General features: G+C 40.4%; 1 protein-coding gene across 1 annotated transcript in view; it reads right to left on the reverse strand.

The window, feature by feature from the left end:
* PKIB (cAMP-dependent protein kinase inhibitor beta) overlaps positions 1-13486 on the reverse strand; it is a 129849-nt gene that overhangs the window by 40821 nt on the left and 75542 nt on the right. Inside the window, exon 2 of the mRNA XM_075553943.1 lies at positions 8301-8370. The gene's annotated coding sequence lies outside the window, so the exon portion shown is untranslated. The remainder of the gene's footprint in view (positions 1-8300; positions 8371-13486) is intronic.

Here is a 13486-nt window from a genome sequence, read left to right on the forward strand (position 1 = left end):
CTCTAGTTCTTCAATTCTCTCCCCCCTCTAACCCCACCACACTATCATGACCTCAATTCTACCTCACAAATCTGACTAGACCAGAACATGTACACTGGTACAGATAAGAGCCAGAAACACAGGAAATACAGGACAGATAAAACCCTCATGACCAATAAAGAGAATAGAGATACCAGGAGGATAAGGGGAAGGTAGGGGGAGAAAGGGGAAATCGATCACAATGATTGACATATCCCACCCTGTCCCCAGGGGGATGCACAACAGAAAAGCGGGTGAAAGGAGATAGTGGACGATGTAAGATATGAAAATAATAATAGTTTATCAAAGGTTCATGAGGGAGGAAGGTAGGGAAGAAAATGAGGAGCTCATATCAAGGGCTCAATAGAAAGAAAATGCTTTGGAAATGATGATGGCAGCATGTGTACAAATGTGCTTGAAACAATGGATGTATGGATTGTGATAAGAGCTGTAAGAGCCCCAATAAAATGATTTAATTTAAAGAGAGAGAGAGAGAGAGCGGCCTGGAAAATCTCACTATGTTGTCTAAGGCTGGGGGTGGCACAGTGAGGTGGCCCAGGTATCCGGCCTTGCTCTCCCTCAGACGGATACCTACCTTATTCATCTCCACGTGTCAGCTCTTTTCAGTACACCTTAGAGATGTCCTCTTCACGTGGCTTCAAAATATGGCACACCTATCCATGCTACGGCTGAGGAGTCTCATATCCCTAAAAAGACAAATGTCCCCTCCTCTCCAAAGCCTTTCGGTGGCTCCCCCGAGAAGCAGGGTCCCTGGCTTCTGTGGCACTCTCAAATGCGCCTCCATTTTCACAGTGCTCTCCTTCACCACAATGCTGTGAATGCTTCTCATTTACATCCTTGGTACTCCTCAAGCAGAGTAGCACTTCAGACATTCTGAAGTGCTTGGCAATCCAGAAGCAAAGAGGTCCAAATAAGGGTGGTCAGTCCCTGGGCACAGACAGCATGCTTGATAAAGTAGAAGGTCAGCAAAAAAGGAGGAAGACCCTCCACAAGATGGACTGGCAACAGGGTCTCGGATATAACAACTGTCAAGAGGGGGCAGGACTGGGCAGTGCTTTGCTCTGTTGTCTGTGGAGTCCCTGTGAGTGGAAGCCAACTCAATGATCCCTAACACCAACAACAACAAAAAAGTGATGCAAAAGACAATTGGGCAATACGGAGAAGATAGAAGAGAGCGCCATCATTTAGAGACTGCAGGTTGAGAAGACATGGCTCCTGCGTAAGGAAAGAATAAAGGTGATAGAGAAAAACAATGTCATTGCTGGCAGGAGTACCTCTCCTGGGGAGGAGTACCCTCCTGTCTCTGTTTATTTAGGGAAGAGAACAAGCTGGGGAAAAAACCACTCACTTTCAGATGGCTGGAAAAGTTAAGGAGGGAAGCAGACTCTTACCGCACACTGCACCTGCTCGAGCTGCTCAGAAGCCTACCGCCAGCTCTGCAGAAGCTGGTTTCAGTCTACAGGGGCTGACGATGCCTGGAAGGGCAGGGTCAGAGTCATCGCACTGTGATGGAAAGAAAACTAAGCTGGGAACAGACATCTGGATAATAAACTTGACCTGCCTTGTCACCTCACCTAAGTTCCTGAGCCTCACTTTCCTCCCCTGTGGGAAAAAAAGGGCTTTGAACTACATGGTCGTCAATTGACGCTGTTTCAGTCTGCAATTTGTGGCTATGGCAAGTGAACTTTCCAGAAACAGACCCACAACCAGGGGTGAGAAAAAGACTGTCCATTTGGTTAATTCCTGCAATGGAGACACACACAAACGTATCCTTTTGGCTCTTGGAACATGCCCAAAACTGCACGTGGTAAGCACTTTCAAAAGCTTTATCGACAGAAAGATGATAGATAGATAGATAGATAGATAGATAGATAGATAGATAGATAGATAGATAGATAGATAGAGATGTATAAAGCAGTGGTTTACAAATACCAAATTTAGGAGGAAAATGTTTGAAAATACAAGTTATCTCTAAGGTGCAACCCTCCAAAACCAAACTCACAGCCATCCAATCAAAGCTGACTCATAGTGACCCCCTGGGGGTTTCCAAGGCTGTAACTATTCACAGGAGTAGAAAGCCCAGTCTTTCTCCGCGGAGCTGCTAGTGGTTTCGAACTGCCGATCATAAAGATTACATCACAATGTGAAACCACTACACCACCAGGGCCTTAAAAAAATATGCATTTTTTACAAAGCCCTTCAGTGGTTTTCTTATTCAACTATCAATTTCATAACCAACTGGTAGGCCACTTTCAGATTAATTTTCTAAGACGCACATTAAAAGTAATTTGGAGTGGGGCACTAGGTTCTGCATTTTAACAAAAGTTTCAGTGATTCTCACAGACACCAGAGACATCCTAAAGTAGTTAATATGCTGACAAATTTTTATGTGGACAAACTCGAGGGCTATTAAACATCATAGTAAATATAAGACAACTCTGTGAGTACAGCAAAAGTTTGTTTCATTATTAATATTTACATTATAGTGTTCCATTGTTTGGTTTGATCTCCATTGCACCAGCAACACACATTTTGGTACTTCAAATGTTAGACTTGTTTCTGGATATATTTGACCTGCTGATTCCAAAAATGGTACCATTTTTCTCCTATCAGCTCTAGTTTTTGAGATAATGGAACATATGCCTTTTACCGCTCTTCAGTTTGCTCACCCACATAAAAAATCAGGGTATTTTAATGTATGTTAGCTAGTTTGCAAAAGAGGAGATGCATGCTGGCTTTATTTCAAGTAGTCTGTGTTGTACTGAATATTTAGGTCAAGTCATACTTCACATCGGATCCTTTGTTCCAAAGACATATTTGAACAGTGTAAATTACATGAACTTAGAATTTTCCCAAAGTATCACTTTACCTTTATTGGGAACTAAATAGCAGGGAGTTCTAATTTGTTATATGTAAAAGAAGTCTGAAAGAAGAGTTACTGAACAGTCAGTAAGGGAGCCCTGATGGTGTGGTGCAGTGGTTCTCCACCTTCCTAATGCCGTGACCCTGTCATGTTGTAGTGACCCCCAACGATAAAATTATTTTAGTTGCTACTTCATAACTATAATTTTACAACTGTTATGAATCGAGCAACCCCTGTGAAAGGGTCATTCGACTCCCCAAAGAGGTCACGACCCACAGGTGGAGAACCGCGGGTACAGTAGGATACGTGTTTGATTGCTAACCACAGTGTCAGCTATTGAACCCTCCAGCTGCCCTGCAAGAGAAGGCAGAGGCTGTCTGCCCTTTTACCGCTTCAGAAGCCCACAGGAGAATTTCGACTCTGCCTTATAGGGTTGCTAAGATTCCTAATTGACTGGTAGTGAGTTCGGTACAATATATAGAGATTCAAATGCTCAAAAACCCAAAGTGGGTCTGTTTGAGTTCAAAATTCCTTTGTTAAAATGAAAATGTCCCAATCTTGTTATAAGATAATACAAATTCTCCACTTGTACAAAGAAATTCATAAAAGAAAAGTTAGAGTTTTTTTTATAAACCTTGACCTCAACCTCACTTCTGAAACCTTTAACATGAATTATCCATTGACTTCTTTATACTAAAATGTGTTCTGAAATGTTTATTGCATTATTTGGAAAAGAAAAATGTAGATATTGAAGATATTTATGAAAATTGCTATGAAGTCTTACATTTGCACGTGTCTCCTATACCTTCCACGTACGTCTTTTCAACTTTCTTTTTTTCTTTTCCTCTTTTCTCAAGCAGTGTTTTGTTTGCAGAACCCAATTTGGAGTCTCTGCCTATATTTCACAGCCTCCCATACCAAGCAGACAAATCCGCTGCCACCTCCTCGATGCTAACTCAGAGAGACCCTCTAGGACAGAGGAGAACTGCTCCATTGGTTTTCCAAACCTTTACATCTTTTAGAGGTTGCAGACTGACTGGTGGGTTTGAACCATGAACATTATGACTGGACACTCAATGCATAACCAACTAGCTAACATGGGTCGATATATAGCATCCCTTGGAATTTCTTTAATACATAATTCTTTAAAAAATTTTTTTTCAATTAAATACTTTTATTGGGGGCTCTTACATCTTTTATCACAATCCACACAATCATCCAGTGTGTCCAGCACATTTGTACATATGCTGCCATCATCATTTTCAAAGCATCTTCTTTCTACTGGAGTCCTTAATATCAGCTCCTCATTTCCCCCCTACCCTTCCCTGCCTGCCCTCCCTCATGAACCCTGATAAGTTATAGATTATTATTTTCATACATACATCAGCCACTGTTGCCCTTCACCCACTTTTCTGTTGTTCAGTCCTCTGGGAGTGAGTTATATGTTGATCCTTGTGATCGAGTTCCCCTTTCTCCCCTCACCTTGCCCCCATCTTCCTGGTATCTCTAGTCTCATTATTGACCCTGAGGATTTATCTATCTTGGATTTCCTGTCTTTGGGGCTCTTATCTGTAGCAGTGTGCATGTTCGGGTCTAATTTGATTTGTAAGGTAGAATTGAGGTCATGATAGTGGAAGGAAGGAAGCATTAATGAACTAGAGGAAGGTTGTGTGTTTCATCGGTGCTATACTGCACCCTGACTGGGTTATCTCTTCCTTGTGACCCTTCTGTGAGGGGATGTCTAACTGTCTACAGATGGATGGGATCTTGGTCTCCACTCCATGTCCCCTATACCCCCTATTCTAATTGGGAATGCTTTTTCTTCTGGGTCTTAGATGCCTGATACCTGGTCCCATCAACACCTCATGATCACACAGGCTGGTGTGCTTCTTCCATGTGAGCTTTGTTGCTTCTCAGCTAGATGGCCACTTGTTTCTCTTGATAGCCGGGTACCATCAGCTTTCTTCACCACATTTGCTTATGCACCCATTTAGTCTTCAGTGATCAGGTCGGGAAGGTGAGCATCATAGAATGCTGGATTATTAGAACAAAGTGTTCTTGTATTGAGGAAATACTTGAGTCGAGGCCCAGTGTCCATCTGCAACCTTACTTCTTAACATATAGATATAAGTATATAGATCTGTACCCCTCTCATTATATATAAATATATTTACATGTGCACATGCCTGTATTTAGACCTCTATAAATTTCTTTGCTGACTGGTTCTTTCCTCTATTACCTTTTACTTTCCTCTTGTTCCACCATCATGTTTGACCTTCATTCAGGTTTAGTAATTCTTCGCTGCTACATTGCCCTTGATTAAGCCCCGCTAGGTATCCTAGACCTTTTTCTCCATTGATTTTAGTTCATTTGTTGTTCCCTATCCCTGGGTTGGTTGCCCACTCCCTTCCTTTCTCCCACCTCCCCTTCTCCAATATCCCCAGGGAACCATCAGTCCTGTTGTTTTCGCTGCCAAATTGTTTATTCCACCTATCTTGTCTAGAGAGACATGCAGAGACATTAATAAGTGCAAAAACCAGGCAAAGCCAAACAAAACAACAAAGGAAGACAAAATCAACAAAACAATAAAAACAACAACAAAAAGAAAGCCAATGACAAAAAAGGAAAAGGCTATATATAGTCCCAGGTCTGTTTTTTGACTGTTAGGAGTGTTTTCTAGTCGAGTCTGAGGGGGTGCCACACTGTCTTTGGAGTCTACTTTGATGTCACAGGGATTTCATCAATTTGCTACCTTTGCTGCTCTGTTGCATGCCCTTGGTGTTTCACCCCAGTGTGATAGGATCAGATTGGGCACAGTTCCCGCACTGTATCTCCAATGTTGTCCCCTGTGGCATCATGGGTCAGTGAGGGACCGTCCCTATGGTCCTCTCTGCACTGCCTGCTCTGAGCAGGAATATCGTCCTCAGGGCTTGGTGGTCAAGGCTGTGCTCCCCCCACTCTCCATCCCTCTTCGTTTCTCCTGTGTGCTCTAATCAGACATGCCCCTCTCCCCAAGCTGTAGCTTCAGTGCTGTCCTCTGAAGTGCATTTTCCTGTGGATGAGAGGGTCCAGATTGTTGGGATTGGAGCCAGCCCCACAGATCTCTCTATTAGTTCCCTGGTGCCTGATGGTAAGTTGCATTCACATCTTGGGACATCAGTTGAAGCCTGGTCTCTCTCTCCCTCTCCTGTGGAAATACAAACAATACCCTCCCTTCAGTGGACTCATGTTGTACTTGTACCTTTGTGCTTGGCTTACTTAGCTTAGTATGATTTCCTCCAGTTCTTCTTATATGGCAATGGGCTTCATGCATTCATCACTGTATTTTAGGGATGTGTAGTACTCCATTATATGTATGTACCACAGTTTTTTGATCCATTCATCCGCTGATAGAAATTTGGGTTGTTTCCAACTCCTTGCAATTGTGATCTGTGCCACGATGAACACTGGAGCACAGATGTCTGACCTTGGTTTGTTTCTTGCCTCTTCTGGGTCATGTGGTAGCTCAATTTCCATCTGTTTTTAAATATCGCCAGATCGATTTCCTTAATGGCTGTACATACCTACAGGTCTACCAGCAGTGGACGAGAATTCCTACCTCAGCATAGCGCCACCAACACTTGTTGGTTTCTGATATTTTTAATTGGACTATCTTTGAGGGTGTTAGGTAGTATATCTTAGTTATTTTAATTTGCATTTCTCTTATGGCCGATGATCAGGAACATTTTCTGGTATGTTTATTGACCATTCAGATTTCTGGCCCTGTGAAACTTCTGTTCGGGTCCTTTGCCCACCTCCTTAGTGAGCAGTTAGTTTTTATTATTATTATTATAAGGTTGCAAAATGTTGTAGATTTTAATAATAAGGCCTTTGTCTGATGTGTCATTGCTAAAGGTGTTTTCCCAGTCTGTAGGCTCTCTTATTACTCTCTTCGTGAATTCTTTCGATGAACACAGGTGTTTTATCTTCAATATATCTCACTTGTCAATTTGTGCCCCCTCTGTGTTTGTGTCCTTCCCTATTTCTGACAGCCTACGCATTCCTGTACCAAGGTTTTCAGGTTTGTCCCAATTCCCTCATTGATGGCTCTAATAGTTTGGAGTTTTACCTCGAGGTCTGTAATCCACCTTGAATTTATTCTTGTGCATGGAATGAGATAAGGGTCTTGCTTCATTTTTCTGTAGGTAGATATCCATTTTTTTCCAGCACCACTTGCTAAAAAGGGCATCCACTTCCCATTTGATATTTTGGGGGCCTTTATCAAAGATCAGTTGTCTGTAGGCTGATGATTTCATTTCTGGGCTTTCAGTTCTTTTCCATTGGTCTGAGAATCTGTCATTTTACCACTACCACACTGTTTTGACCACTGTGGCTGTATAATAGGTGAAGTCAGGTAGAACCAGCCTTCCCACTTTGTCCTTCTTCCCTAATTCTTTTTCAAATATTAGGAAGTCAAATATTTGAATTCTTATTGAAATATTTTTACTTTTTTTGTCTTGCCCTGCAATTTGTGGGTATGAATTCTTCTCATAGTTTAAGACTAGGATGATAAATTATTAGTATAACTTAATAACTTAAAATATAGTAGAACAGCATATCTAAGAAACTAGAGCTGATGTGGGCACCCCCAAAAAACCAGGAACGGGTCTGAAAACCAAGACACCAAAAAAATTGTTGTTGGGCTGTATAATAAGCTTGAGTATAAGCACTAGTTCCTTATCTTTATTTCATAGATACTTTGAAGGACTAAAGAATTTAGGTAACTTGCTTCAAGTCACAAGATTAATAAATTGATGCATTAAAACTGAAAACTAATGCTATCAATCTAGAAACAGCCTACTTTGCTACAGAAAGTATAATGAACAGTTTATTACATGTTTGAACAAAGCAATTTGCAAGATCATATCTGATGAAGCAAGCTAGAAATATGTCTCAGTTCCCGTTGGTTGGTTTTATTACCTACTACACAAATATTAATGTAATTACAATAACCATAGATTAGCCAAGATAGAGTGACTATTAATTACTAAGCAGTGATGTTTCAGGGATATCCTGGAACCATAAAGTGATCTCAGGCAGTCATCCTTTGTAGTCAACAGCCTTCAAACACAAATATTTACATTTGAGAGCCCATAGTATGTTGTTGAAGATCAACCAACTTCAGACCTTAGTTAGGCTCTGGTTCAGTGATCAGTCTACCTTCCATCAACCATAGACTCTGCATTCTTAAGAATGATGATTGCTAGTTTGTAGAACTAGAACAGGACTTCATTAGACTATTATTCCCTTTCAAATTTCAGATGACAACTCAGCTTGTATAATTATAGAAAGACCAGGGCCACTTTCTTTTACAATATCAGTAGCAAATTTCCCAAACAAGGAGGAAAAGCATACTTACAAATCTCCTAATTAAGATCTGCTATTATTTGTAAGACAGGTTTGGAAAGAAATCCTGATATATTTTCTTCCTGGAAATTAGAAGAAAAATATATGTAAGAATTCTAAAAACTAACAATCTGGTTAAGTAATACATTTTATAATTATTTTTGCTGTTCATTTAAATTAAGTAAAAATAGTAGCCACCATAACTGATCTGACTTTCTTGAGAAAACTAGACCTTCCAATACAACAATAAAATTCTCTACTAAAAAAGGAATTAATTTTAAGCATAGGATCTGTTACTAGTGTGCAGAATTGCTTGCAACAAAATCCAGTGGATAATTATAATATTAATGTTATTAAAAATCAATGGCAAGCTGAGAAAACCCTCACCTAAAAATGACTTACAGTAGGACAAATACCCGCAGGCACGAAGATATGACTAAGAATGATACTTGGTATAACTATGGGATGTTGAAGAAACATGTTGTTCTTGCGGAATATGCTTCTGGATTTTCCCTACATGCCTTTAGACACAGTATCACTACCTCCAGGACCCATTTAGAGTAATGTACAAGCAATCCAACTATCTCACTATATATATCTATGTATATATAATTGCATATATATGCAATTTCTGTAAACGGGATATAACAAAGGATGGAAAATAGTAACCACCAGTATTCACATGAGCCACTCATAGCAACAAAGCACTTCATAGATTTCCTCTACCACACTCCCACTGTCCTAGTTCTGCCTGTCATCCACTCTTCCTAAACTATTACTTTCTTAAAAGGCTCCCTTCTTACTCTCTGCTAATCCATTCTTTACACAGAGGTCAGGTGGAATTACTTCAAAGTAAATCTGCTCATGACCATCCTTCACAGACTTCCCATTGTCTATGAGATCATCCAAGCCTCTTCACATGGTACTGGATGCCCTATAGGACCTTAGCTCAGTTAATCTATCTCCTTCAATTCCAACCATGCCCAACCCACACCAATGGCAGCTCCCCAGGCATACTCAGTCAATGGGATTTCTGTGCTTTGTTTTTATTGGTCCTGTGGCTGAGGTCCGATGCCCCAGCCCCGTTCCCTTGCAGCATGTCTACTCAAACTTTTATTGTAATCTTGTGCTTTCTTTCCCAAGATGTCTTCTCTGACCCCTTCAGGTTACAAATCTCTATTGCTGCACTTATCACATGTGCTATAAATTTCTGAACAGTGTCTGTCTCCCTATCCACACTGCACACAAGTTTTTTGAAGCCTTTTGAGGGCATTGCCTGTGACTCACCCATCTTGTCCTCAGCACGGGTTTCACACATGGTGGGAGGAATGTGAAAATATCAGTTGAAACTCTAAGTGCATGAGGTGCCTTTCAGACACAGAGCTGCCTGAGAACATAGTTTATCACCTTGGAAGAATTTAATAATCAACGGTAGACAGCTTTTGGCTTAATTCCCATAAAGTTTGTTGTTTTTCTCATTCAGTGTCTGAGATGATATTCTTCTTAGTGAATTTTATATGCATAGATAGAATATATGAACCATGCATAGGAAGAGAGGAATTAATACAGAAACATCATGTGGGAAGTAGAAAACAGTTACACAGAATTCAAGATTTATATAATATAATACAAAGGATAAAATACATGTATTTGTCCTGACTTGTTTAACCATTCACAATACAATTCCTGGCAAAGAGTTAATAGAAACTGTAAGCAAGTATCTAGTCAGAAGTCAAAAAACCTAAATATTGTCATTTCCTTCTTTATAATGCATGTTAAAACATCCTGTGCTTTTATACTATTCTTGATTAAATGCTTGTTTTCATTATTAAAACAATAATAATAATAATGCCATCTCTGCCATTTCCAATAGAACAAAAAAGTAGAGAAATACAAGACCTAAAGTTATTTTTCCTTCCTCAATTTTATTAGCTTATGATACACTTAAACATGTATCATAATGTGTTAGCTTATGATACATTCATCCAAGGACCCTTGACATTATATTTCACATACACTTTTGATTCCTCATATGCATCAAAATTTCATATATAATGGGGGATATGCTAAAAACAAATGATCTATGTCAGAAAAGACAGAGTTCTCAACCTTCAAGTTCTCAATGATCTGAAAGTTTACTTTTAAAATGCATAGTAATTCTTGATTCATATTAAACTTCTGGCAAGATGGTGGCTAGGCAGACATGCTACCCACACCTTCTTATAATACAGACAGGAGAAGCCCAATGAGAGCAGTGAATGTACAGATATGCTTTACACAATTGATGTATGTATGGATTGTGATAAGAGTTGTATGATTCCCTAATAAAACATTTTAAAAAAAGAAACGCACAGATAATAGTCCTGGCACACTGAGCTTTGGAGAAAAGGATAGAGAAGTGGAGTGAATACTGATTGGAAGAAGCAGAGCACCTGTGTGATCACGAGGGGTTGATGGGATCAAATATCAGGCACCAGGAGACCAAGAACAATCATATCAATGCGAATGAGTGGAGGGGGGCATGAAATGGAAACACAAAGCCCATCTGTAGACCATTGGACATCCCCTCCCCTCACAGAAGGGGCCAGCCAGCCAGGCTGCAGTATAGCACCAAGAAACATACAGCATGCCTCTAGTCTTTTAATGCTCCCCACCGCCCCCCTACTCCCCACACCACCCCCAACTATCATGATCCCATTTCTTCCTTACAAATCCGGCTAGACGAGAGCATGGACACTGGTACAGATAAGAGCTCTCGACACAGGGAATCCAGGACAGATAAACCCCTCAACAACAATAATGGGAGTAGCAATACCATGAGGGTAGAGGGAGGGAGGAGACAAAGGGGGAACCCATCACAATGATTGATATATAACTGCCCCCCACCCACCCAAGGGTGATGAAGAACAGAAACATGGGTGAAGGGAGATGGTAGAAAATGTAAGATATGAAAATAATAATGATTTATGAGTTTTCAAGGGTTCATGAGGTAGGGAGGAAAAAAATGAGGCACTGATACCAAGTGCTCAAGTAGAGAGAACATGTGTCGAAAATGATGATGGCAACATAGGTAAAAATGTGCCTGACACAATGGATGTATGGATTGTTATGAGAGCTGTAAGAGCCACCAATAAAATGATTAAATTTTAAAAAAGAAAAAAGCTGAACAAGCATGTTGGAAGCAAAGACAGTGGCCTCCACACATGATCCTTTTTGAACTTTTTCAAGCAGTATGTAATCAGAACAAAAACCTGATCGCCAGCTTCACTCACTTAGGACAGCACAAGTACCCACACTAGTGGCCGGTGACCAGGAAGCTATGCTCTTCTGCTTGTTTCCTAGAACCTCTTAGTGACCAGAAGCCTCGTCAAGCCTCACCCTTCCCTACCCAGCAGCCAATGACAGCACCCCACCCCAGCTGCACAGCCCTGCCCTGCCTGAGGTCCATGCACACTCAGGTGGAACAGGTGGCAGGCACACACCAAACCCTTGTTGGAAGGGCAAGACACTTTGCTTCCTCGGATCAGCAGAATGCTCCGTGCTGGATGGGTAGTCTGACCCAGCCATCCCTGAGCAGTCAACAAGTCCTTCCCAAACCAGCTGTCTACACTTACCTACACTCTGGGATCAAACACCTGCCCCCAGGAACAAAAACTCGGATTCAAACAACCCCTGTGCGGGCACAAACACCGTTCAGAACAGGCACCCTGACCCCAGACACGTTCTAAGCTGGTAAGAACCCCTCTACGAGCAGGAAGCCTCAGACCTCCTTGTTGAGCAGAGAATGCCAGTTCATACCAGGTGTCTGTCCCCCGAAGTTTCCTACTTTATAGCTGTTGTTTTCTTCTTTTTCCTTCCCCATTTGCTTATATGCATCTTTTTCTCCCTTCTGTTTCTTTTTTTTTCCCTTCCCTTATTTTCCTCTCTCAGATGTTTCCTACTATTCTGTTCTCTCTTCCTTCTTCTTTCCCCTTATTCTCTAGCGTTGTTTATATTTTCCCTTAAGAACAAATCTCTTTACTTTTGTGTTCCCTTGTTTTAATTTCACTTGGTTCTTTTTCTTTTTACTTTGTAGATTTTTTTACTTTATTGGTTTTAATTTTATTTTGTGGATTTTTTGGAGTGATTTGCTTGTCTTTACCTGATTGTTTAATTTTTGCTCTTATTGTTTTATTCTCTCTCTCTTTTTAATTTCAGTCCTACTCAGTGAAAGGTAGCCATTGAACCCACATGGCCCAGCCACAGCTATAGCCCCTGCAGCCTCAATCCACTGGGTGAGGGACACTAGCCAGGAGTTACAGGGTAAACTCAAATAAATATGCTCATTTTAAACATTGGGGAACATCATAAACATTCAGTAAAAACTAAAGCAACATCAATGAAGAATATTTTTTAAACCACAAACAAAATGAATGCAGAGAAAATGTTTGGTTAGCCCCACTAAAAAAAAAAAACAGTAAAATGACAGAAAATAATTCAAGCCTATCACATATGACATAATGTAAACAGATACATGAAACAGTCAAGAGACTAAGAGTAGCAGAATGGATAAGAAAAAATAACCCTTTAATATACTATCTGTAACAGAAATACCTTACATATAAAGACAAGCAAAGAATAAAAATCAAAGGCTAGGGTGGGTGGAGGGTCAGGAACCAAGCTAATGGCAATCCAAAAAAGAGCAGGATTGGCAATATTAATTTTTAATAAATAGGTTTTAAGTCTAAAACCAGTATAAGAGGCAATTCACATTATATGGTGAATAAAGTGTCAACTGGACAAGAGTTGATAACCATAATAGCTATGCACCCAATGAAAAAGCTCCTAAAAACATGACTTAACTCTAACAGAATTTTTTAAATAGACAACTCCACAATGCCAGTAAGAAACAGAGGAAGACAAGCATGCAAGAGTTAAAGACAACAGAGGTCAATGTAGCTATTACACAATCTTGCAATAAACACAGATGCATGAATAGAGAGATGTGGGAGGAGAAATATGAGTATACCCATGAAATGTTGACAGAGGATATTTGTGTATGTGTTTTTACCTTGGTTGCAAATATATCTGGGAGCTCAGTGGAACATTCGGGGGCAAAGTTATGAAAATGTCTTAGATATAACCAAAGCACTTGAGGGAATGAGCTGTGGGACCTGAGGGGTCAGGGCTAAGGTTCTAGGGAACACCAAGGTCAATAAG

The sequence above is a fragment of the Tenrec ecaudatus genome, chromosome 7 (genome assembly GCF_050624435.1).
Source record: "Tenrec ecaudatus isolate mTenEca1 chromosome 7, mTenEca1.hap1, whole genome shotgun sequence".
Lineage (NCBI taxonomy): Eukaryota > Metazoa > Chordata > Mammalia > Afrosoricida > Tenrecidae > Tenrec > Tenrec ecaudatus.